General features: G+C 34.8%; 1 long non-coding RNA gene across 1 annotated transcript; it reads right to left on the bottom strand.

Moving 5' to 3' along the window:
• Positions 1-18031: 18031 nt before the first annotated feature.
• LOC133193843 (uncharacterized) lies at positions 18032-21755 on the bottom strand. The gene is made up of 6 exons (XR_009722022.1): positions 21673-21755; positions 21396-21549; positions 20180-20265; positions 19820-19924; positions 19429-19614; positions 18032-18593 (listed from the first exon to the last, which is right to left on the bottom strand). It is a non-coding gene; the product is annotated as an uncharacterized LOC133193843 (long non-coding RNA).
• Between the last annotated feature and the right edge of the window lie 5157 nt (positions 21756-26912).

Below are 26912 nucleotides of genomic sequence, written 5' to 3'. Positions count from 1 at the left end.
CCCCCGTAATCGAACATTCAAGGGTATATAGTTTTTGCCCTGTCGGTTTGTCTGTCTGTTTGTGTTTGTCCATAAAAACTAAAATTTTGCCCATAACTTTAGATTGGTTGGAGTTATAGCTGTCATATTTTATACATGTATTCCTTCTGACAAGAAGTTCCTTCTGTTCCTTCTTTAGGTACCAACATATTTGACCTCTTGACCTTGACCTTGGAGTTTGACCTACTTCTGCAAAAATTTACCCAACTTTAACCTTGGCCATAACTTTTGAACAGTTTGTGCTAGGGCTATCATATTTTACATGGGTATTCATCATGATAAGACCTTTCCATGGGTGTAAATATTTTTTTACCTTTGACCTTAAAGTTTGTTTGTTTGTTTGTTTGTATGTTGTTTAATGTCCCTCTTGAGAATTTTTCACTCATATGGAGACACCACCACTTGCCAGTGGAGAGCTGCAAATTTTGTCCTATACTCGACACTTACGGCCATTGAGCAGTGAGGGATCTTTTTCGTGCCAGCACCTGCTGCGATACGGGACCTTGGTTTATATGGTCTCATCTAAAGGACCGGTCTCCACGTCCCACAGTGGGATTCGAACCCGTGACGTAAGGATCAACTCCTTACTTTGCGACTCTAGAGCAGACGCTCTAACCACTGCGCCATGCAGGCGACCCTTAAAGTTTGAACCACTTTTAAGAAACTTTAACCTTGGCCATAACTTTTGAACAGTTAGCAATAGGGCTTTCAAATTTCACAGGTATATTCCTTGTGACAGGGCCTTCCTATGAATAACAATTTTGACCTTGCCCTTGGAGTCTGACCTACTTTTGAAAAACTTTAACCTTCACCACAACTTTTGAACAGTTAGTGCTAAGAATTTATCTTTTGCATGTGTATTTCTTATGACAAGGTCTTCCCTTGCGTGCCATTAATTTTGACTCTTTGACCTTGGAGTTTGAATTTTAGAAAACAATAACCTTGACCATAACTTTTGAATGGTTGGTTCTTGGGCTTTCATACTTACTAGGTATATCCACTGATACATGTCCTTCCTTTGGGTAACAACATTTTGATCTCTTGACCTTGACCTTAAAGTTTGACTTGCATTTGAGAAACTTTATCTTTCAACATAAGCTGCCATGTGGGGGCATCAGTGTTTCACAAACGCTTCGCCTCGGTTGACAATGGTTTTCTTGGGGTGAAAATTTTCAATGTTACACTCAACTACATGCAATATTTATTATATTATACTGAATGTTTTATACAAATACATATAACAGTGAACCGTGCGCACATAAATTCTGCACAGTCACTATTTTTATAGTATTTCACCCGTCGTCAAGCAATGTTGACTGTTGCTACGCTGGAGGGCGTGGCTTCATCATTCAGCTGGTAATAGTGTTTTTTTAACAAATGTTTCTCGACGAATCAGATTCAACTAATTCACATGAAAGTATAATATTATATGAATGGTGTCTGTTTTGGAGAGTGACAGTTGAAATTGACACCCAAGGAAAACTGTATTGTCAATCGACATGTCAGCAGAGGTTGACAAAGGTTTTCTGTGTTGACAAAAGTTTTCCAAGGAGTGTCAATTTCAACAGTAGTGTTACCCACTAAAACAGGAACCATTCATTTTATTACTCTGAAGATCTTATTGATTTATGATGTCAGCAAAAAAATATATCCAAGATCGCAGTCAACTTCACTTTCAAACTCCTAGCTTCAGTTTTTATCAATAAGAAAACTTCGAAAAATTTACTGACCTCTTTAATTATTTAATTATTGTTTGATATTCAGAAATCTAAGTTTATTTCTGCATTCGCAAACATTTTTCATGTCATTTGTTGTTTTCGACCAAGCTTCATTGGACACAAGCTTTGAATGACATCAAGTTTAATCGGCTTCTTCCAAACACACAACTGATGTTTTTAGAATTTTATGGCAAACCGTGTGTGCATAATTTACAGGTACACGTGACATTATCGTTGTATTACCCATGCACTGTCAAGCGTGTTCCTAATGCTGTGGGTAACATTACGAGTTGTTAAATGCATCTTAACCAATCAGATTTCAGTATTTAACATGAAAGTGTATGTTCAATATATAATTACAGCTTGTATGTAAATAATCAACTCTGCATACTGTACAATCTGTTTGCATTTTACCTTGTTTATATTAACAATGTCATCTGCAAATTTGTCAAAAAAATTTCCAAGTTTGATATTTGTTGATGAGGATCCCCTACCCTAACCCCGATGTACAGGTTCATTCCAAAGACTATTTCTACCCAGTAGCTATTAATAGCTACGTAGGTACTTAAACCTACCCAAAGTAGCTATTTTTACCTACTTTTTGCAATACTTGCATTTTGTGGCCAAACGGCTGAACGGCGCAACATGGTGAGAATCAAATTTCTTGATACAGTCACACTGATGATGAATTCCACAAAATTTGGGCCAATGAATAAATGATTACATCGTAAATAACAATTTTGCATAAATTACAATGCAAAATTGATAATTTATGAAGTAATCATTTTTTGGTCAATATTTTGTGGCATTCATCATCAGTGTGACTGTATCAAGAAATTTGGTACTCATCATGTTGCGCCGTTCAGCCGTTGGGCCAAAAATTGCAATGAAAGATATGGAGATAACGAACAGTATTCAAGCTCAAAAGTTCATTAAACAATACAAAATAGGAGCAGAGCAAACACGGACCTCTGAACATCAGAGGTGGGATCAGGTGCCATGGAGGAGTGAGCATCCCTGCCGACCGGTCACACCTGCCATGTGCTCCTTGTCATGATCGGGAAATAACGGAAAAATCCGTCGACAATTCAGTGTGTAAATAATGGCCTAACAATTAGTATGAAAAAGGTCAGTCAGCTTTTGACTCAATGATAAATTGTATTTGCTGACAAGGTCATTGTATCGACCATAGAACTTACGAAATGATGACTTTAAACAAAACAGCTGATATTCTTGTTTCATCAACTTGTTCGTCAATAATTTACCTCGTTTTAGAAACTGTACATACGTAGAGCATGCTCTTGCGTATCGAATCAACTGAGAGATATATACCCCGTATGCAGGTGATGAAGGTATATTGCTGCATAAGTAAGGGAAGGTGACGATTGAAAAGTTAAAGTCATCACATTTATCATATGGCTTGGTTGTTAGATTACCATTAACTCTTTTTCAAGTAAAATATCCAAATATGAAACAGATGTGTCAGACTCTGTGGTATCTTTTATCTCAAGCTCACCAGAATATATCGTATCGACATAAGAATGGAAATAGCCATTGTAAATTGACAATAAAATCGTTGATATATCTAATAGGGCTGTGTACTTAGCAAAATATTTCGATATGATACGATACGACATTTTATAAAGCAATATGCGATATATTGGATTATTTATTAAGTTTATCAAAAATGTCTTGTAAATGACATTTAATGCATAAATTTGATAAAAACTTGGTGAGTCTAACATAACATGTTAAAATAGAGTTGTCTATGTATTTTGTAATCAGTTATTTAAGATGTGCTATCTCATTAATGTTTATTTCATTATTGACCAGATTTAATTCAAAAAAGTTGAAAATAATCTTTGGTAACTGAAATTCCCAACTTTTTCACAGAATAAAAAGAAAAAATGTCTGCCCGATACGTATTGGAAGTTATTTTTTCGATACGATACATTCCTAAATATCGATGCGTATTGAATATTCAATATATTGACACAGCCCTAATATCTAAATGTCGAGTTGAAGGCCACAAGCAAGTGTTTTCTTCTTTTCACATACAAGATTTTGGACAAATTCTGCTTCATATGAATACAAAAAAAGGTCTGCTAATAACGGGGCACAATTGGTACCCATGGCAATTCCAATAGATTGTTGGAAGACCTGGTCTCCCAAAACCACATAGATATTGTCAATCAGAAACTCAAGCATCTTTTTAATGTCAACTTCAGAGTACTTGTGTGTACAATCAGAATGTTTTTTAACAAAATAATTTTGAAAATGACCAATGACAAGGTAAGTATATTTATGAGTTCCATTTTTATTGAAAAAGCAGCTGTCAATTATATCAAAAAGCCTAGACTTCAATTTATCTTGGGGAATGGTTGTGTATAAAGTAGAAAAGTCATAAGTTTTTAAGCTGTTGATTTTGGTAAAATCTTGTGATTTCAAATTTTCCAAAAGTTCCTTGGAATTTTTAAGTATCCACATCTGATTTACACCACTTCTCAAATATATTGTTGCACAGTACTCTTGAAGTTTCTCCTTCACCGTTAATATCTTAGTGAGGAGTAAAGAAAGAGGCTTGGTTGAACATTTACTGGAACCCGCTATGTATCTTTGTTTGTAAGGATTTTTATGAAGTTTCGGAATCCAATATAAATATGGTAATTCAAATTCATTTTGGTCGTTGGAATATAAAAATATTTAAAACTGACATATGATTTTGAAGAATTTCTTCCTTAGAAAGGGAACTACAAGTATAAGTTGGATTACCACTTGTAGAATTAAATCCAAGTTCCTCTAAAATACATTTAATATAATGAGCCTTACAAACAAAGACAACGTTGTTACCTGCTTTGTCAGCAGGGACCAGTACGTACTGATCATGTAATCTATCTAATTCTTTTTTCACTTCTGGATTATCGAATACAGAAGGATAGATGGTTCTCATATTGCCCCTCAATCTTTTAATGCGTGATTTTAACATACATATGACACTTTTAATCCATTCTGATAAAGTAATGCAAAAAGTAGGTAAAAATAGCTACTTTGGGTAGGTTTTAATACCTACATAGCTCTTAATAGCTACATAGGTAGAAACAGTCTTTGGACTGGACCTGATGTAACCCTGTTTTTTCAGGGTTATTCTGGGTTTTTCCCCTTAACCCCTGAAAAAAAATTCTGGATGTATGCCAGGCCAGGATGATCTTTCATTATTCAATTTGATCGGAAATTGAGCTACAGTAACACTCAATATAAATTTATATATTGTGAGCAATTCACACATAATAAGAATATCTCAACATCCATTCGCACTCATTGTATGTTCGTTCACCCTAAAATTTGTTCGCCCTTGATGCCGTTCGCCCTAATTCTTGTTAGCCCAGAGTCCAATCGCCCTAAAACTTGTTCGCACAAAGTCTGTTCGCCCTATTTATACTGCAGAAAGTTGAATAATGAACAAATGGATTTTTTTCAATAAATTATATGTACACTGGTACATAAATTGCACATAGACAACAGACGTATGCATATGGTCACACTAAATACCTGTCCTTTCAAATTTTCATTTTCTTTCTTCTTATATATATCATTTTTAGATCTAAGGTTTGGATTTTACTTATCAATCTTCAAAGGTAAAACCTTGCTCATCTGCTGCTCAGCTCCATAATGGGCCTATTAACGTCTCAGTCCTTTAATTGTTTTCAAAACATAACGCAGATTGTAAAAAAAAAAAAAAAAAAAAAACACGGATATGAACCTCCAAATTACAGTGACATTATTAAGTATAATCGAACCAATTAAGCATGTAAAAAGCATTAATATCAAATTTGAATTATTTAAGATTATATTAAAAAAAATTACTGTAGCAACATTTGGGGGAAACAATACCCAAGTCGTAAAATATTGAATTAAATTAATAATAAATGTCAATATTTGCTATATACTGTATATACATTAGGGCGAACGAGATATAGGGCGAACAAGAATTATGGCGAACGGACTCATGCAAACAGGTAGATAGGGCGAATGTACCCGATACCCTCATTACCGGAAGTCTTTAATTTTTCACCAAAATGTCACACTCTCTACCATCGGCTCATTCATTCACCTCTATCGTTGGCTCGCATATATCTCACAGTGATAAACACGAGAAATAGTGCGTTTGTTTAAATTCATTATAATTAAATGCCTGCACTAATGTTTCTCTTTTAAGGTAGATATTTACTAGATATATCTAGAACTATTAATTTAATTTGAAATAATCCTTGGAATGTCATGTTTTTTACGTTATATCAAAAATATTGACGTGAGCCCATCGCAGAGGTGTCTGAGAGAGAAACGAACGACAACTCTGTGAGGGAGATTGAAAATGTCAATATAGTCATATACATGTCAATATTTATTTAAGCAGTTTCACTTATAAAATTTGACAAATGGTACCTAATATACACGTGCATACATGCAAACAAATATTTCACAATACATGTACCGGCCTAATGTATCTCTCAGTATTGCTGCAGGACAAAGATGGCGGCAAGAATGTTCGAGTACTCGCCGCGAGAATTGTTTTCCACAATAAGGTCATATGAAGTAACAAAAATGAATATTACAACTTCAATAAACTAACCTCATCTCGTAGTTATCTTCTTCTGTGCACGTTGTCTTGAAGAAATGCAGTGAAAGCGCTGAGTAGATGCAATTGCAAAAGCAATGACAGTAACTGATGTGACAATATGGAATTCTCAAATCAGTCTGACCTTATGACCCATGTCACGTGATCAAGGTTATACAGTGGAGAGCAGAAATTTTTGAAAATTCTCCTGTTTCTTTACTAATAGGAACTAAAACTTTGTAAGAAGACTTAATTGAAACGTGAAGAAGGCCATGAGAACGCGCCGGGGGTGGGAGGGGGCATGGTCCCCACTTTTTCTGAGTATAGTAAAATTTTTATTTAAATACTGGTTGCCCCCTCCCATCCCCGCCCTACCCCTTACCCCAGTTTTTGATGTCGAACACTGGGAAATTTCAAGATTTGGACTGTAAATTAGCTCTCATTTTTTATGTTTATTTTATTTTTTTTTTTTTTTTTTATTTTTTGCTTGTCAGATTCTTTGGCATTTTGCCCCCCCCCCCCACTTTTGAAACCGTTGCTACAGGTCTGTGAAGAAACGTGCGATGTAATCTAATCCCCTCCAAAAAAACTCGAATCCACCCCTCCCCAATGAACTCCATATAATTTTTTATATGACAATACGCGAAATCTTAATACACTTAGTTGTTGCATTACTAAATGTAACAGGAGATTAATTATACCTGATATACCAGGCACGGGGTAAGGGGGGTCCGGCAGGGGGTGTGCACTGGTTCCCATTTTTTTTTTCTAAACATATAATTAACTTACTATTGGAAATGTTCATTGAAAGGCACACTTTTTGTTGTAGCATAGTTAAATCATGGCAATTTGGAAATGTATTAATAAATATCGATTAAAAATCGAAGTTGCAACCTACACAGCCACCAAGCTTTGCTATCGTCAAAATAGAAAAGGCCTATAGCTATAATTGTTTATTAGGACTAAAGTCAGGAACAGAATTCATATATATCCACAATCTGGTTTTGCAGTGAAATTTAATTTCCTGTTTCCCTTTCAATCATTGAAGTCCTCAATTGATTTTGAGGTCAAAATTCATATACTGCATAAAATCATTGAAATGCACGGTTTTCTGAAAATGGCTTTAACGAGACTTTGCAATAAGATTTCTAAAAGACAATTATAAAAGATTTTATTTTCTCACTTGACCCCATAATCATTAGCTAATCTATGGAATGGTTTTCAGCAAGTTATTTTTCTTAAAGATCTTGAATTTTTCGTCATACATCCCCATGGCTAAAAAAGACTGATTTCGACACCAATTAAGACACTGCATGCTTAGTTTTCAGAGACTGACGTTCTTTTCGTAGATCTTTTGCAATGAAACAAGTTGATGTTCTAATGTTCTTGAGGCAAGAGGTGAATGACGAAGTTTTTTTTCTTCCAATCTCCATTTTTGGTCTTCCATCATAGACGAATCTAGAGGAGGAGGAGTTAAAAAGCTTCGGACCCCTTGGGATTATCAGTACACTATAACAAAGTACCTTCAAAGTATGATTAACAAACAATAGAACTTAAGTCTTTTCTTCATCATTTTCCTCATTAAATGGTATTGTACGGCTACATTTCAAGTACATGTATATTTAGATGGATATAAGACATTTTTTTCAAGCACTTAAATTTATTATTAACTATTCACAATTTTGTTTGGAAATAGTGCATATTACATAGAAAGTTCCATTTGATAGAAGAAAAAAGCTCTAGTAGGAATATATTATTATTAATTTTTGTACACTTTGCCATAACACTCCTTTTCAATGCAGAAGTGAAGATGTAACTAACAGTGATCGATCTCAAAAAATTCTTTAAACAATACATATCTGTGAACAAGGCATAAAACACGAACCCCAGGTGGGACCAGGTGCCTAAGGGGAGTAAGCATCCCCTGTTGACCCGTCACACCCGCCGTTGGCACTGTGTATTGATCAGGTAGATGGAACATTCCGTAGTTCATTCATTCATTTATTCAGTCATTCTTTATTTCCTCCGAATGGGGAGACTCAAATGCAGTATTACAACGCACGGTTAAACATATTTACAACATATTTGAAGAAAGTTAGACAAAAAGGAAAATAATCAAAAAGATTTACATGAAAAAAAAGTTACACAGAAGTAAAAAATCAGGCAAAACAAATTAATAATACTCGTATAGTCCAGTTTACTAAGAATAAATAACTCTGTAGAAGTGAACGTAGAAAACCAAAGGCCTAACAATTGGTATGAAACACGTCAGCCAACATTTACAATATGCTGATGCACGTCAGCCAACATTTACAATATACTGATGCTGATGCCCTCGGGATTTTCATTTCTCACAGGTTTTCTATAAATTAATTTAGTTTCACGCATGTCTGGAAAAAGCATTCATAAATTGAATTTAATACAAATCAACCATTAGAATTTTTTAAAGGCAAGGTTAGGTTAGACATAGCATTAACACTTTGATTTGTATTCAAGTAAATGTATGGTACATGTATTTTAGACCTTATGCAGTGTGTAAAAATAAGACCTGAGATATACAATTCTTTGTCAGTTTTAAAATCTGTTTGGTTGGAAAAACACATGGATATACATACAAGTATGTATAGTATTGACGAGAATTTCTAGTTGGATATAAAGATAATCTTATTTCATTCATTTTTTTTTTTTAATTCAGTAAAATAGATAATAAAAAAAAGTTGCAACAGGTCATGAAAAAATCTATCAAAAAATCAATCAACAAGTATCAATAAGTAAAATAAAATTTACATGTATAACCAAAAAATGGTCAATGCTTAAAATAATCAATACAAGGGTGAAAAATAACTGTTCCTATCACCTGCCTGCAACAAAAGGCAATCCCTCCTAAAGGTACCCCATCATTAACAACAGACCCATGGGCCACAATACTCACCCGAGCGACTCAGGTCTTGCTGTTCTTCACCGGCAGAATAATTTCCCTTTTTAATTTCATAAAAAATTGAGTCCATATAGGGGACCGAAATTCTAGTCCTAAGGAGACAAAGATTTAATCAACGTTATTATCAGAATTTGAAATAGTTGCAGATATTATGAAACATGCACATAAATCAAAAGCACATTGAGACGAAGTATGAATAAATAATCAAGTTTTTTTTATTAAGACCGTTCCTTTATGGTTTCTGGGATTTCTTGGAATTTTTTATACGCAGTAAGGTTAAAATTGCTTGCACATGCATTTCCACTTTTGTTTCAGTTTGCCATAAAATGCATGTAAATTACTTAATCTGTGAATTGTACTGAAAATTTACTAAAAAATATTAAAAAACTTAACGTAATTTTTCTTATTCAAATTGTATTCAGTTGTTTTCTAGACTTACTTTTGCTCTTATAAATTCCGCGTCTTAGTTTTTAATGATACTTTGCATGTAAACTTAAAATCAACGGAACTTCATAGACCGCAACATCTCTCTCTCTCTCTCTCTCTCTCTCATGTACCAATGTAAGGGGAAAATAATGAAAAATCTTCTTTAAAACAAAAATAAAACAAAAATACTGTAATGGTTTAGGCCGAGGATATCAGCTTGGATAGCTCAGTTGGTAGAGCACCTGAAGCAGGGGTCCCGGGCTCGATTTCCGGTCCATCCCGGTCCATCCATACATTTTCTCCTTTCTTGTTGCATAATTTTTTGCCATGACAACCCTAAAGTCCTGCCAGGGGCAAATAAGAAGATTGTTTCTTCGACGGCGAAGACTATTTAAGGAGGGAGGAATGTAATGGTTTGGGCTGTGGATATTGGCCCGGGTAGCTCAGTCGGTAGAACCCCTGACTAGTGATGCAGGGGTCACGGGTTCGATTCCCGGTCCAGCCATACATTTTCTCCTTTATTCTTGCATTTGATAAATTTCAACATAGTGTAAATTAAAATTGATACATGTAGATTTATGTCTTAATTAAAGAGAGATCATTTTATTCGACACATTACAAGAAATAATGCGAGTTTCAATTAATATGTTTTTTTTAACTTTGAAGACAAAGTTTCAGTTGAGACCAAGATGATCACTTTAACTCAGCTGAGCATTTTGGCCCGCTGGTCAGTTGATTTATAATTCTTTTTTTAATACACTCTTAGTAAAATCTACATGGTATCACTATTTTACGGGGGTCATTTTTATTCCCCTAGGGTCTGCATTTTTAAGGGTGATGAGACTTTTTCTACAGGCAAAGGGATAAATTTTCGAAGAATGACCGGAGGTGAACAAGAGGCCCATAGTAAACAACTCTCACCTGAGGAACAACGGCCATTTTGTTCTTTATCAGCATTTCCCCAATGTATATACAGTTATATAAAACTCTGATTACATATTATGGCCCCACCCTACCCAGGGGGGTCATGATTTTAGCAAATTTCAATCTACACTACCTAACGATGCTTCTTTACAAAAATGACTAATTATGAATTTGCTGTTCTTGATAAATATTTTAACATTTTTTTTCAATATATTCCTATGTATTGTATAATTTTGATCCCCTATTGTGGTCCAGTCCTTTCCCCTGGGGTCATGTTTTGAACAAATTAAAGATTGAACAAACTTAAATCTACAGTATGTAGCACTTGAAGCTTTCATGTAAGTTTCACCTTTTCTTGCAAAGTAGTTCTTGAAAAGATTTTTTTTGAAAAGCTGCCACCAAAATTTTCACGAATTCTTAACTATCTCTCTTTGAAACAGGGCGTTGTACCCCTTGTAAACAAATTAACTTAAATCCTCTTCATGGAAGAATGCTTTGTGGTAAGTTTTGGTTGAAATTGGCCCATTTGTTCTTTGGCTCAGGTGACCTAATAAGGGGGAAATTAAAAGGTATTCTAGTTAAGTTAGTTTAAGGGCTAATCATAACAGCATCCATTTTTCAAGGTTCATAAACCCTCTGCTCACTCATATAAAATGTTGTCTTAACTTTTATGATTTTCCGAAAGAAAAGTATTTTATAAGTAAAATACAAACTATCATACCATAGCTTGTGGGGCAAAATTAAACAAAAAAGACATTTCAACTTGACAAATCTATAAAGAAATAATAGGCATTTATGTCACTAAGAGTTATCTCTCTTATCAGAGTATCAATGAACCTTAATTCAACTCTTCCGTTCAGAAATAATTTCTTTATGTTACTGTGATGGTCATGGAAGCAAAAACAACAAATCTGAAGATGACAAATGAGTTTATTTACATTGAATCAAATGTTCAAAATGAAGATGAGCATGATGAATAAATGGAAATAGATATGTTATAAAACAAACAACATGAACTTTGATTGAAGAAATAAAATATTTCAAATGCTCTAAAAATGGTGCACTTAAAATGACCATGAAAATATATGCATGTGTAACATTTATGATGTACACTTGATTGTAGATGTGATGATAATGATATGATGATGATTATGATGAGGGGTTGATGATAATCATGATGATTATGATGATGTTGCTGTTGTTGATGATGATGATTGATCAGCAAAGGTCATGAACACCTGTCCACAATATTTGTCTCTATCTTATAGTCACCTCCACTAATTAGCTCACATCCTGGAACTTAATCATAAAGAAGTTATCTGGGTCATGCTGACCTAGTTCACAGATAATTAAAATGGTGACTAAAAATAAAATTTGCACTAAACATGGGCACTTACTGGATGAGGGCACTGCTGACCACCACTGCAGTACTGGGATGTGTGGGACAAATCTACCAGTGTAGCATACTACTGGGGATGAGTTCACCTGGGCTAGGGAGGGGATGGCAGAACTCCTCTGGCCTTGAAGTAAGGGAGTTAACCACTGATCTGGACAGCTCTGCCGGTCGAGCTGCAGATTCCCTCTACAAGGATGGTCTGCTGCAAAATAAACCAGTTCACTATATCGACACTCAACATTTGTCAGAGACAATTAGAAAGTCAATAAAAAAAGACCAAAAACTGTTAGAGGTCATGCCGAGAGGAACCAAGGTAGAAAACACCAAACTTGTGCATAACTTTGCCCTTGATGCTGTTGACAGATGTAGAGCTGAGATAAATCAAGCTCAGGCAGTATATGCTGGAGATGCAGATAAATTAAAAAACAAGCTCTCATATGCCAAACATGCAATAGTGAAATGTTACATGGGAGATCATGCATTACGCAGAAAACACTCTCTGGTGTGCAAAGGGAGAGTAAATTATTGGGAGCAGGAGTTCATATCTAGGTCAAGATTTTACAATACCATCTTCTGCCGAGAACGAGACAAGGCTCCATGCCTGGATCTCAAAGAGGTTGTCTCCAGCTGTCTTGGACAGGACAATCAAAAATAGTAAATCTCAAAAGGTCGAAAGCTTCAACAGAACTCTGCAACGATCCCTGCCTCGTAATGTCACTTTCACAAGAAACTTTGCTGGTCGGGTGCATAGTGCTGCTCACTCTTGCATTCATGGTCCGGGCAGCTCCCTCCGAGGTCTCTGTGCAGGGGTTGGTGCCCCCATTCCTTCTGATTAGAACTGGTACGTAAATCAAATTTGCAGAGAATGGAAGTATAATTAGTCAAATATACCGTGGCACTGCGTTTTATGAGTTAATTGTTAATTAAGCTAGGTTACATGATGATGTCTGTCCAGAACTAAACATGTAAAACATTTTACAATGCATTTATGGATGTTTATACTGATGCTTGCATTGGATTCTGAATAAGCCCTACATGTGCTTTAGACACTCATGCAGTACAGTGTGATAGAGCTGCCTTTCTAGTATGATATTCTTTAAGTTGTATCGAACCCATATTTGCACATATTGTGTGCCTACACGTGAATGCTTTGCCCTAATGCGGCTTTGTATGCTGCATCTGACCTATATTTTAGGACACAATCTACATTGTTTCATAATTACTTGCTTTTGTTGCAAGTCAATGAGAACCAGTTTAGCTCATCAGGTACATCCACCTTAAGCTTTGTTTTTCAGATAAATCAGGATTTTGTGCATGTTAACCTTATTTTGTTAGCATGATACCTTTATATGCTTATGTCATGTATTTATTTTTTTTTTAATGTAAATAAATGTGTATTTATTTGTTAGTTGTGTAATTTTTTAAATGCATTTCTAATGTCATATGAAATGATTTAAGTAAATGTTCATGTAGAGCTGCGTGCATGGCGCAGTGATTAGATCTCTAGCCTTTGCTCTAGAGTTGTGGAGTAAAGTGTTGAACCTTACGTTGCAGGTTCGAATCTCATTGTGGGATATGGAGACTGGTACTTCGGATAAGATCGTATCAACCGAGGTCCCGTGTCACAGTAGGTGTTGACAAGAAAAAGATCTCCTTCACTGCTCAATGGCCCTGAGTGCCAAGTACATGTATAGATCTAATTTGCAGCTCTCCATCAGCAAGGGCTGATGTCTTCATATGCATGAGTGAAAAAATCTCAAAAGGGGCATTAAAGCTGAACTTATAAAGCTGAACTTTGGTATCTGGAATAATTGGATATCTTGAATACCATGCATGGATATGTCGAAGTGATTTAGAAGTCTGCAACACTTTTTGATAAGTATTTTACCCTCAGTATCTTAAACCCTCAATGTCAAAGTTCTTTCTTCACCCCATTGAGATAAAAATAATGAGGTTTGACTGTACATGCATTCTACATATGTTATATGAATGCCATTGTTGAAATACAGAGAACTTTGTAACTAATGTATGTACAATGGACAGTTACTTTCTCCATGGATCGAGGTACACAGCTTTAAGCTTGATCACTTTATTGGTCAATGTATATTTTTGGTCAGTTTACATATTGTTGGTCAGTGTACAGGTATATTATCTTCAAACAGGGCTATACAGAAGCCTTGCAAGTTTCTTTTAAGGTCACCTGAGCCATGTGACCTACTGACCTATTTACAAGTATCATTTATAACTGAATGTTCTGGCACGAAATAAATTTGGTTAAAAATAAAAGTTTCAAGACTATAAAATTAAAACAAACTTCAATTAAATTCTACTTGATTTTTAATCTAATTTTGAATGTAAAAAATGTTTCTATACATATATGCAACTTTTTGATCACGTGAAAAAAAAGTAATCAAAAACTTAAATATACTAACTAATATTCTGTTCTCCATTTATACATAGTCTTTGAGATGTCATGAAAATGTAAAAAGAAAAAAAAAAGGTGTTAATTTATTCCGGATTTAAAAGAAATGTAAAAAGTTGGATGCTCAGTGGCGCCAGTACATTTCATCTGAAATCTATATCTCAAGATTACGTCAGGAAAACTCAAAATTAATATTCCAGGTAAGATTTAAATACAAATTAAAATAAGTTCAAATACGTTGAAAAAATTATTTTGAAAGTGAAAAAAAAAGCACAAAAGAATGAAAAAGAACAAGACAAGCACAAAGAAGAATATCCAGTTCTCAATATATATTATTTATGATTTCATGATTTCAATATTTATGATTTGACAACTGCTGCCTCTGAAATTAATATAAAACACATAATTATATTAGAATGGTACAATAAAAATATAATATTATAATAGATATACATAAGGATCATTATACAAATTGTGTCATAATTGAATCGTTCACTATATGGAATTTACTACTGTTTTACATACGTAAAGGGAAATAACTTTTATAACCTTAATCAGTAGCAATACTTTTCACAATTGTGAAGAGTTATCTTTCTTATATAACAAAATAATGAAATAATTCACCGGTTTATAGAACCAAGTCCATCTTACAACGGTAGGTCTTCAAATATAATAATAAGTATTATAAAAGAAATAAATTCCTAAAGATATATGCTATTTACAATTTCTCTAGATCTGTAACTATATGCCTGTCTTTGTCCAAGAATTCGTTAGAATTATATAAATTGATGAAACTATAGGACACCTTTCTACAACTTTCTACATGAAATTCAAACTGAATAATGTTCACTCTGAGTGTAATACATCTACTACACATACATCTGATAATAAGACAATAATTTAGTGAATGATAACTTGTTTTCTGAAGTTGAAAGTTAAGCATATACTATAAAGAAATTGGTATCTTGGACCAATTTTGGACGACTAAAAAAAATAACTGAAAAAGATTATTTATCAGTAAGAAATTCAATAAAACAAAAGAATCAAATCTGTAAAAGATGATTTGACAACACAAGTTTTGAAAACTAAAACTTTTCCATGAAGATTTCTATTATTTTCTTTTTCTGGTTGTAAACATATATTCATAGTACACAACTTTCACAAATATGAAAATGATGATTGACCAACAAAACTAATATTTTTAACCCTAATTATGTGTTAACATGGAAACCACAGTAAGTTACAAAAAATAGCTTCAATTTCAACATTTTTCTAAATAATCTTTTAAATAATAACAAAAAAGTATACTGATATTACTTTCAACCAATTAAGATCTGACAGCTAATTATTAAAGATACGTATGTATTTAGTTTACAGAAAAGTTTAAAGCAAATCTAAATAGCAAGGCATCTGTTGTCATGGCAACACTAACATTATATCGTTTTACAGAAAGAAATTTGAGAATTATGACTTAAAGGTGCTTGGACACAGATTTGAAGTTAATATTTACTAATATTTAAATTTTCTGTATAATTTCATGACTTATATGTTGCTATATAGCATTTCATACGAAAATTTGATAAAAATCTTATTTTATCTGGAAGTTATTGAAACTTTGAATTTCTGGACGCGTTTGATAAACACATCCTTGCACTTTCACAAATTTTAACTTTATCCTTATTACTTTAGAAAAGTAGCAATTTTGTTGTTTATTAATGAAAAATATTAAAACTATAATGCAGAAATTTCAGAGTAGAAATGTAGAAAGCAAAATCCTTTTACCAGTATTGTCAGTCCGTGCTCAGTGGTGTGTGCAGAGTTTAACAATTGAACACACCCGGTGAAACGTAAACATTAATAACAACAGAGCTCGTGCCCTGTTTACAAAAACAGTTTACTTTTCACGGGTGTATTCAATTTGTTAAACTCTGTACACAACTACACAACATTGAGCAGGGGCTGACAATACTTAAGTGAGTGGGTTTTACTTTCGCACATTTTTACTCTGAATTTTCTGGATTATAGATGTAATATTATTCATTAATACACAACAAAATTGCTACTTTTCCTAAGTATTAAGGATAAAGTTAAAAATCGTGAAAGTGCAAGGATGTGTTAATCAAAAGCCACCCGAAATTCGTAGTTTCAATAATTTCCAGATTAAATAAGTTTTTAATTTTATTTTCGTGTGAAATGCTATAGCAACATATAAGTTGTGATATTATACAGAAAATTTGAGAAAATATAAACTTCAAATCTGTGTCTATGCACCTTTAGTTTAAATCTATACATATAGAATAAAATTTTAACTTATTCATATAAAACCTGCAAAAAGCTGAGCAATACAATAGACATGATTCTTATACAAAACAGGCTTATCTATACATGTGGGTTTCAGATGTTGACAGACTACACATCATCCAGAAAGTTACATCATGTACACCTAAACAAGAGGCCCGACGGTCTTAACGGTCATCTGAGTACAATACAACAATTTAGAGGATCCATAAACTGATAAATGAAGCCTTGTTGCCCAAAAGCAAGAAAAATAGTATGATTAGCATCAACAAAATAATTGGTCTAGTATCTATCTGTCCCCCATTTATCACTATTACCATGCAGACTATTAACAAATGTCTATTTTTTTAACCCCATATTATTAACTCTCACACTGGCCTCTCTTAGCCTTTGAAGAAGATATAAAAAGAGATGTTATTTTTGTCTCATTTTTATTCATTTATTATTTCCAAGTCTACCTGATCATTAAAACTATGAAAGTACTTTTCAGATTTTCAAGAATTAATGCAATTTTACTATACAATGAATAGAGCCCTGCCCTAACACCAGAACCCCTGACCCTGGGGCCATGAAATTCACAATTCTGGAAGAGGCACTCTTGCTCATCATAACTATGTACTTATAGTTTATTTAGTATCCAGGGAGTAGAGAAGAAGATTTTCAAAGAAATAATGCATTTTCACTATATAATCAATAGAGGCCCGCCCTAACACCAGCACCCATGACCCTGGGACCATGAAATTCACAATTTTGGAAGAGGCACTCTTGCTCTTCATAACTATGTACTTAGTTAGTTTATTTAATACCCAGGAGCAGAGAAGAAGATTCTCAAAGAAATAAGGCACTTTCACTATTTGATCTATATATGCCCATCCTATCACCAGAACCCCTGACCCTGGGGCCATGAATTTCACAATTTTGGTAGAGGCTCAATGCTTATTACAATCATGCGAACAGTTTGACTGCTTGATGTCCAGGAGTAAAGAAGATTTTTAAAGATTGCATTAATTTTGGTGGTTTTAGCCCCACCCCTCAGGCCCCAGGGGGGCAGGGACCATGAAATTCATATTTTTTCCCCTTCACCCATATATGCTATATGCCAAATTTGGTTGAAATTGGTTAAGTGGTTTCAGAGAAGAAGCTAAAAATGATCAAATGTTAACGCACAACGACGAACAAAAACAGATTGCAGTAGGTCACCTGAGCGACTCAGGTGACCTAAAAAAGACAATTCTGCTAAAGATATATTCCTAGTACATGAGTCCAAAATTAATACTGTAGGCCTTAAATAAGATGCCCAAAACGAGAAAATGAAAATGTCTCTATATGTCTGTATAAATATATATAAATGTCAGACTCTGCCGAGAGCCGAAGCAGTGAGATGAAGATTTTGTGACCCGGGCTAAGTGAAATCCAGCCTGTAGACTCCTACATGGAAGCTGTGTCAGATGACCCAAACTCAAAACTATACAAAGTCCTTCACCAAGAGAAGACTGCTAAATTGTGGAATCAGGCATTTAAAGAACAATTAAAGAAGTTTCCAGACTGTGACAGTTCACTGGACTGGAACCAACATTAGGAGGAAAAACGAGGCCTGGCATGGATCCTTTTATCCGATGTAAGAAGTGCCACTACACCAGTCAATGAGAAAAGCTTTACGAAGAGGTGAGGAGATCTGGAAGGGGATGAAGAGCTGCACAGCTAAATGTGGCCATGGCTATCGGTCACTTGGGTACCAGCATTACTACAGAGGGTATGCATGGTATGCTTCTTGGTGGAAATATTGAACCAGCTTCAGCCACCCATGTGCAACAGACCTGCAACAAAGTGGGGAAATTATCATAGATGTGAATAAAACTAGTATGAAGAAAATCAATAGGGCAGAACATTCAAGAACTTAATGAACCAGTAGTCTACGTCGAGACTGTAGCCCTACTGTCTGGTTTTTACTTATAACAAAGGAAGAGAAAAGTAACTTGGACTTGAAACTTTGCATCAGCAATAAATGGAATAGTGATCCTTGATTTAGTCTCTTTTCATGGTAAGATTGCAATCAGACAACAACTGTAGAAAGAGTAGCCTTTTAAAAGAATTTTATAGAAATTTCGATTTTAGTTACCATGGCAACATCATTCATCAAAATAAGAAAAAAACGATAAAGACAATTATGTATCTAGTCTACTTGCATGCCATGTTATATCAAAATTGATATCAGACCAAACTGTAGGAGGTGTAGCATTTTGAAAGTATTTCACAGAAATTTTAATTTTGCTAACCATGGCAACAGAGTTTATATAAATCAAAAACCGATGTCTTAGTGTACTCTATTTGTGTGCCACAAATCAGACCAAAACTGTAGGAGGAGTAGAATTTTGAAAAAAAAATTTACAGACAGACGACGAATGACAGACACCTTACAATAGCATGATCTCTTCTGGTCTCTGACCAATAGAGCTAAAAATGTGGACTTCCTGATACCCCTATCAGAGGGGAAGGAGATGTTTGGTATAATAATGCCACCTTCAGTGCCACTGGAAAAACCAATTCCAAGCTGCCACCCAAGTGACTTATACTGTAAGTGAAAATGTTACTCAGAGGAAAAATGTTGAGGCAGTGTTCTGTGGGAATAAACTATGCAAGAAAGGCACACACCTGAGAAGGAAAGGCCCAGGACACGAAGACTGCACTGCAACCATTCCTCTGGAGACCACCATCGGAGATGAGAAGAGATTGGCCTCAAATTATGCATTGGTGAGTTAAAAATATTAAGTGATGACGGTCTACTAGTCATTTCCCATTTCACCAGTGATGGAGATAGTGCCAAGGCATCTGGTGCATCTGAAAAACAAGGACATGTCATTGAAAACCTTAAAGAACCTCAAAGAAAACAGACTGCTAAGGTTCCATTCAGCAGTCACATGTTTCTGAGAAGAACCAATGCCATATTAAGAGAATCCATGAAGAGAAGATTTGCTTGGACCTGAAGCTTCAGTGAAGGACAGAGCATGAGAACTGCTACACAAACTATCCGAAGAAGACTTACCTTTGATGAAACTGGCTATGTCTTCTGCTGTCTAAACATAAACTGCTACCAGTTAAAGGGCAGTGATGAAAGTCCTGTCAACTTTATTCCTTTTTCTGTCATGGACTGAAAAGCAATAAGTGGAAATCTTCAGTGGTGCCTAGTGACTTTGAATTAAACATGACTGAGGAAGACAAATGTTTGTTAAAAGACTGTATAAATTTGACTTTAGGACTAAATAATCTTCAAGTTAATAGAATTAAGTATCATACTTGTACACAAAAGCTGAATCTGTGAATAGGGCATATTCATAATCAAATCCAAAATATATTACAAGTAGTGGAAATTTTAAAAGTAGAATACATAAAGTTGTGCACTCACTGAATAGGGGTCATGGAAATTCAACATTGGAACTTTGTGAATCTGTAGGGGAATCTGTTATAAAAGAATGTAGAGTGGTCCATCATCTAAAACAACAACAAAATAGGCAAAATGACTTTAAAATGAAACAAAAACTGTTAAAATATAGACACTTACAGTAAACCACTGACGTATCCAAAATTAACAAAAGGCCCATGGGCCACAACGCTCACCTGAGTAACTTTGGCCTTGTTGTTTTTCACCTGATTTCCCCCCTTGTAATACATATCGTGGTCCCAACCTTAACCAGGGGCCATGATTCGAACAATTTAGTATCTACCCAGGATGCTGCCACTTAAGTTTCAGCCTTTCTGGCTCAGTGGTTCTTGAGAAAAAGATTTTTAAAGATTTTTTCTACATATTTCAATGCAAAACTGATTCCCTGTTGTGGCCTGCCCTACCCCGGGGGTCATGATTTCAACAATTTAGAATCTACACTACCCCAGAATGCTTCCACATAAGTTTCAGCTTTTCTAGCCCAGTGGTTCTTGAGAAGAAGATATTAAAAGATTTTTTCTACATATTTCAATGAAAAATTTGGATTCCCTTTTGTGGCCCCGCCCTATCCCGGGGGTCATGATTTGAACAATTTAGAATCTACACTACCCTAGGATGCTTCCACATAAGTTTCAGCTTTTTTGGCCCAGTGGTTCTTGAGAAGAAGATTTTTTAATGACCCTACCCAATTTTTGTCTTTTCTTGATTATCTCCCCTTTGAAGGGGGCTTGGCCCTTCCTTTGAACAATTAAAACTCCCCTTTACCTAAGGATGCTCTGTACCAAGTTTGGTTAAAATTGGCCCTGTGATTCTTGAGAAGAAGTTGAAAATGTGAAAAGTTTACAGCTGGACGGACGGACGGACAGACGGACAATGGGTGATCAGAAAGGTCACGTGAGCTAAAAAGGAAATTGTGTTAAAAAAAGCTGTGTATGTAATTTAAATGTATGAAAGCATTTATAAATACATAGCATCTATTCTGTGAATTGTTACATATTTAAATAAAATTGCTATGTTTTACTGCATCAATGGCCAGGATATGTAAATGACGTATAATTGTGTGTGTAAAATGTGACATTTTCTTACATGGGTGAGTCTGTACATGTAAATATGTTTTTTTTCAGTATTTATCTTAATTATTTTTAGAAATTATTTTCATTAATTATCTTGTTTTTCTTACCTGTCTGACGATTACAACAAAGGTTACAGAGGTGATTGGTAGAAATACAGGTATACAGGTGTCAAAACTCTGTTAATGATGTACGTAGTATGTACTACACAGCATCCCGCATTGTATATCCACCATTGTTGATCTTTAACAGGGGAGACTACTCCTGAAATCAGAAATATCATAGTCAAAATGAATGTCACCTGTTACTTTAATACATGTACATAAGCATACTTGAATCCACTCATAACAATTACTGGTATATATGCTGAATACCAATATGACTTACATAGCCTTACTGTATAATGTGAAATCTGCTCCCATATCTACATGTAGCCCCACCCTTCACCGAGCTTGAATCTGCAAGACTTTGGAATGTAGATTTCTCATGAAATACAAGGTGATCCAAAATATCTGATACCATTTTGAAGGTTGATAAAACTTCCACATGGCATACATGTATAATAAAATTTAATAAAATTTTTCAGAATTTAATACCTGCTTTGATATTTTCTATAGCATATGTCATGTACAATTTATATATTTTTTAAACCCACAATTTATGAAATAATGCAGTTATCTAAGCACACTTAATACATGAAGTCCCTTTTAAGCAAGCATGAGATAAAGTGAAGTCTCCTTCAAAGTTTGTGATCACATCACTGCACATGTCTGGAGTAACTTCTCACATTTCCCCGAGTATTACAAACTTGAAATTCTCATGGAAAGTTGGCTTTGTTCTTTAGATACCCCCCACAGATAGAGTCCAGTGAGTTTTAATGGAGAACTTCAACCCTTTGGTATACATTTTACTACATGATAAAAATAGTATCAGTTTTATGATGCCCTACAGTGCCTAATATCACATGTAGTGACATCAGTGTTTTCTAGTATTACTTGTCGATGAAAATGATAGCTGCAGCAGTTTAAAATGATGTATAAATGAAATATTACTATAATTGATGATAATTTTTTTGAGGATCAAAGTAGTATCAGATATTTTGGATCACCCTGTATATTTCAGACCTCTTGCATTTTGTTTATTATTGCCACACTAGGATACATGAGTTCATTTAAGAAATGAGTTTTATTTTAATTTGAAAATTCATCAGGACATGAACTGTGACGTTTTATGCTGGCATTAGCATTTCATAACAAATATGCATGCATGAAGCATTGTAGTTTAACCTCATGAACTTCAAAGAATTCAAATCTTATATTTACATAATTTTTCTGATGACTTGCCATAATTAAATTCTGCCATTCAACCTCGAAACAAAACAATTTACAAAAGGCCTATACTTTCGATGTCAAGTCCACTATAATGTCAGAATGTCCCAATGGAAGAGTCTAGTGGTTCTTGAAAAGGATCGAGTCAAAAAGTTTACAGATCTACAGACAGAAGGACATTTGTCAAAATATTATCAGAAATGCTCACATGAGCTTTCAGCTCAGGTGAGCTTAAAAATGCAAAGGAAAAACAATAATTATCATTTACATTTGCAAATATTTTTTTTATATGAACCTATTGAAGAGAAAATATGTTCAATTCTGTATGAACTTATTAGAGGGTCAGAGGTCACGGCCTGACCGAATCACACAGCGAGATGATATCTTGTCTACATATTTATGTTACCAGCTGGTTACGGTGACACTGGTTTCGGAACTTCTAAGCCATTAAAGCAATGAAAAAGATATAATTATTGAAACATATATTTTTTTTCGTTCAACAAATGATCATTAGATCTCTCTGCGGTGTGAAGAATGCCTTTAATTAGCCTAAAATCACCCTTACCTTTTTAACACGAAATTCCTTTGAAGGTATGTAAACTGAAGATGATACCACCGCTTTTGACTTCATATATAAAGAACTCATACAATAATAGTAAGATTATTCTCAGTAGAGATCATTGTTTTTTCATTATGAACAGATATTTCCTGAACTGGACAGCTGAACATCAATGTAAGTATTCAAATGTTGGAGCGAGGCGAACTCTCAAGACCAAACAGCTTCTAGGTCATTGCGCGTCACAACATAGCAATACGGCAGGCCGTTCGTGTAATAAATGCAGTTCTATTCAGAATATTCATCTCAAATGTAAATAAAAGTAATAAACAACAATGTTAAAAAGTTCACTGGGAAATGAACTTGGTTGATACGTGATCAAATCTTCTGAGAAGCCCTTTGGGCTTCACAGGATTTGATCACATGACCAACCAAGTTCATTTCCCAGAGAACTTTTTAGTATTGTTGTTTATTTCTTAATTATACAGTGCATAATAATGTACTCACATTGTCACTAGATCCAGTTGTTTTCAGTACCACTGATACAGGTTTCGATGGGTAATTGCTTCTTTCTCTCTGTAAAAGCATAAAAAATTGATGGTGTTTGATCATGATCATAGGCTGTTATGGTACTGACATTAGGGCAATGCCAAATTGTTATAACAAACATCAATTTAACTTTGTGAAAATTTACAAAAATATTAGAGGAAATAAATTATATATGCATTTTTCTGATGGACAGAGGGAATGAAAATGCTATGAAATTGGAAGGTTTTACATGTATTTACATGTATGTAGAATATGATACAGTATCGTTTCTGTACTTCTGTTCAGGACGCCCACGTGGTGCAGTCATTAGAGCATTTGATCCAGAGTTGTGGAGTAAATCATTATGTCGCGGGTTCAAATCCCAATATGATATGTGCAGACCAGTCCTTCAGATGAGAAGACCATAAAAACCAGGGTCATATGTCGCAGTAGGTACTGGCATGAAAAAGATCCCTCACTGCTCAAAGACCATAAGTGCCCAGTACTGGTCTAAATTTGCAGCCCCCCCATCATCAAGTGGTGGCATTTCAATATAATTAAAAAATTCCACCATGGACACTCATCTGAAATATGGCAAAGTGCTCGAACAATTCAAGTCTAAAAATATTTCTGAATCTCGGAAATATCCGTAGTCTACAAGCCTTGCAATGACTCCACAAGTATCCCCTACCCTGCAAGTACCCTGGATATTTCCATTTTCCTTAAAGAAGCAGGTAAATAAAAGCCTCTTTACACCCTTCCTACTTTGCACCTTAAAGCAGAATTCCCATTATTTTAGACTTCTTAGTTTTTTTTTAGACCCTCTCTTTTCCATCTCTTCCATCAAATAACCTCATTCCAATACCATATATATCCACAAGAATTTTTATGAAAAAAAGTCAAAACCCCTATTTTTAAACTGGCACTACTTGGCCATGGGTGATCAATGAAAATGGGGTAAAATTAGTAAACTGTTACATGATAAAGACTCTGACCTGGATTGATTTTCATAAAACTTGGTACAAAATCTTCTACAGCCATTATACGACACATCATTGTGAAATCTCATTGCATTTGTCATCTGAACAGCAGAGTTATGGCCCTTTGAAGTGATGTGTAGGATCTCCTGATAATAGAGGATGAAATGAGCATCAGACACACAATGGACAATTTTGAAATGCTCACATATCACATATGCTGCAGTAAATTTTTCTTATCAATTTTTATTTATTGTATAAATATCCCCTCTACTTAATTCTGATAACAACTTTGATCAAGAATATAGATAAATACTCTTAAGATTTTTTTTGAAAAATTACCCCCAATTATGGTGAAATTCTTTAAAAATTGTCATATATAAAATACATATAGAGAACACAGAGAGGATGATGGAGGTAATTATTCTAACAATACAACTTCACCGGTAAATACCAGTTCTGAATCTAACATCATGCACTGTGCTGCACTCAACAAAAGTAGGAATTTCTGGAAAATACTCACTGGCCAGTGTTAATTGTCAGTCCAATTCTCCTGAGTTTGCCTTATTCCAAGAAATCCATCAAGGCGGTCTTTGCTGCAAAACATCAGCATCAAACATGTCCCTAGCATATGCCCTTCAGGAAACTTCAGTAGGGACAGAGAAGGCTAAATTCCTGAGCTACCTGGACATTCTGCCTCACACTAAGGCCTCTCTCCAGAAGCTCCTGTTCAAAATAAGCAAAAATATTTTTTTTACAAACCTAAACAAATAAGATATGCATCAAAAGATACAGAAAATGTAAAAGATCAACAAGACCCGAAGCCAACCAGAAGATGTCATGAAATCTCAACAGATGACCTTTATAACAGTAATCATGATTAATTGCAATACCCCTTAACAGAATGCTAGTATACACTTATTTCACGACTACAAGGGGAACAGTCAAACTGTTGTCCCGAGGTAATGGGAAGACCTGGGAAACTGTTAACAGAATGCTAGTATACACTTATTTCATGACTACAAGGGGAACAGTCAAACTGTTGTCCCGAGGTAATGGGAAGACCTGGGAAACTGTTAACAGAATGCTAGTATACACTTATTTCACGACTACAAGGGGAACAGTCAAACTGTTGTCCCGAGGTAATGGGAAGACCTGGGAAACTGTTAACAGAATGCTAGTATACACTTATTTCACGACTACAAGGGGAACAGTCAAACTGTTGTCCCGAGGTAATGGGAAGACCTGGGAAACTGTTAACAGAATGCTAGTATACACTTATTTCACGACTACAAGGGGAACAGTCAAACTGTTTCCTGAGTTGTCATGAAATAAGTGTTTTATTACCTAACCTACTATATAATTTCTTAAAGTAATGATAATAAAGACACATCGACAAAAGTATGCATTATTTCTTAGTGTTATCATGCCCTAATAAATATTGATGTATACATGTATTGTTTAATAAAAAACATAAGATGACTTGAAGGTTTAAATATAGCACGCTGAGTCGAACGTTTTAAAAGGCAAGGATCTACAGAGAGTGAAAGGGGCCTACATTTTTCCAAAAATTACCCTCAGAAAAGGTGTTCTTGTCCTCTTCTTTCAAATGATATTAAATTGAATCTCTATTTATATGGGTATCAGGATTACTCTTCAAATCATAATCTCAAATTTATTGCCATGAAAATGCTTCAATTTATACATAATTCAATATTATAGCTGTAAAGTACGGGAAATTAATCATGACGTCATAATGGATTAGTTCAGCCATGCAACAGTATACAGTTGTTGACTGGGGTAGAGGGAAACAGACAGTCAATCTGTTGGACCAGAGTGCAAGCTGTTGCCCAAGGCCGCAGGCAACAGCTTGCACTCCGGTCCAACAGATCGACTGTTTCCCGAGACTCCTGTCAACAAATGTTTTGTTACACTCCTACTAAATCAAATTCATAACTTAACAGAAAATAAAACTGTCCCGAAGAAGATGTAGTGATAAGTCCAGAGTCTCCAGATATTTTCAGATTTCTGGATTTCATCCTCTTTCGCCGCAACAAAACGAACATCTGCAATTTATGTTTATCTTAACAACAGGTTTAAACTACTCGGCACTCCTCGGATGATAACATTTAACTCACAGTTACCCGAATCAGCCGAGGTTTGCCGAATTAGGAAAAGATAACTCAATTTAGCGCCATTTGACTTCAGCAGACTACAGTCTTTTTAACAGTCTATTTT

The sequence above is a fragment of the Saccostrea echinata genome, unplaced genomic scaffold (assembly GCF_033153115.1).
Source record: "Saccostrea echinata isolate AGI-Se365-2 ecotype Australia unplaced genomic scaffold, CSIRO_AGI_Sech_v1 ptg000028l, whole genome shotgun sequence".
Classification (NCBI taxonomy): Eukaryota; Metazoa; Mollusca; class Bivalvia; order Ostreida; family Ostreidae; genus Saccostrea; species Saccostrea echinata.
This window is presented reverse-complemented; position numbering and strand designations above follow the sequence as displayed.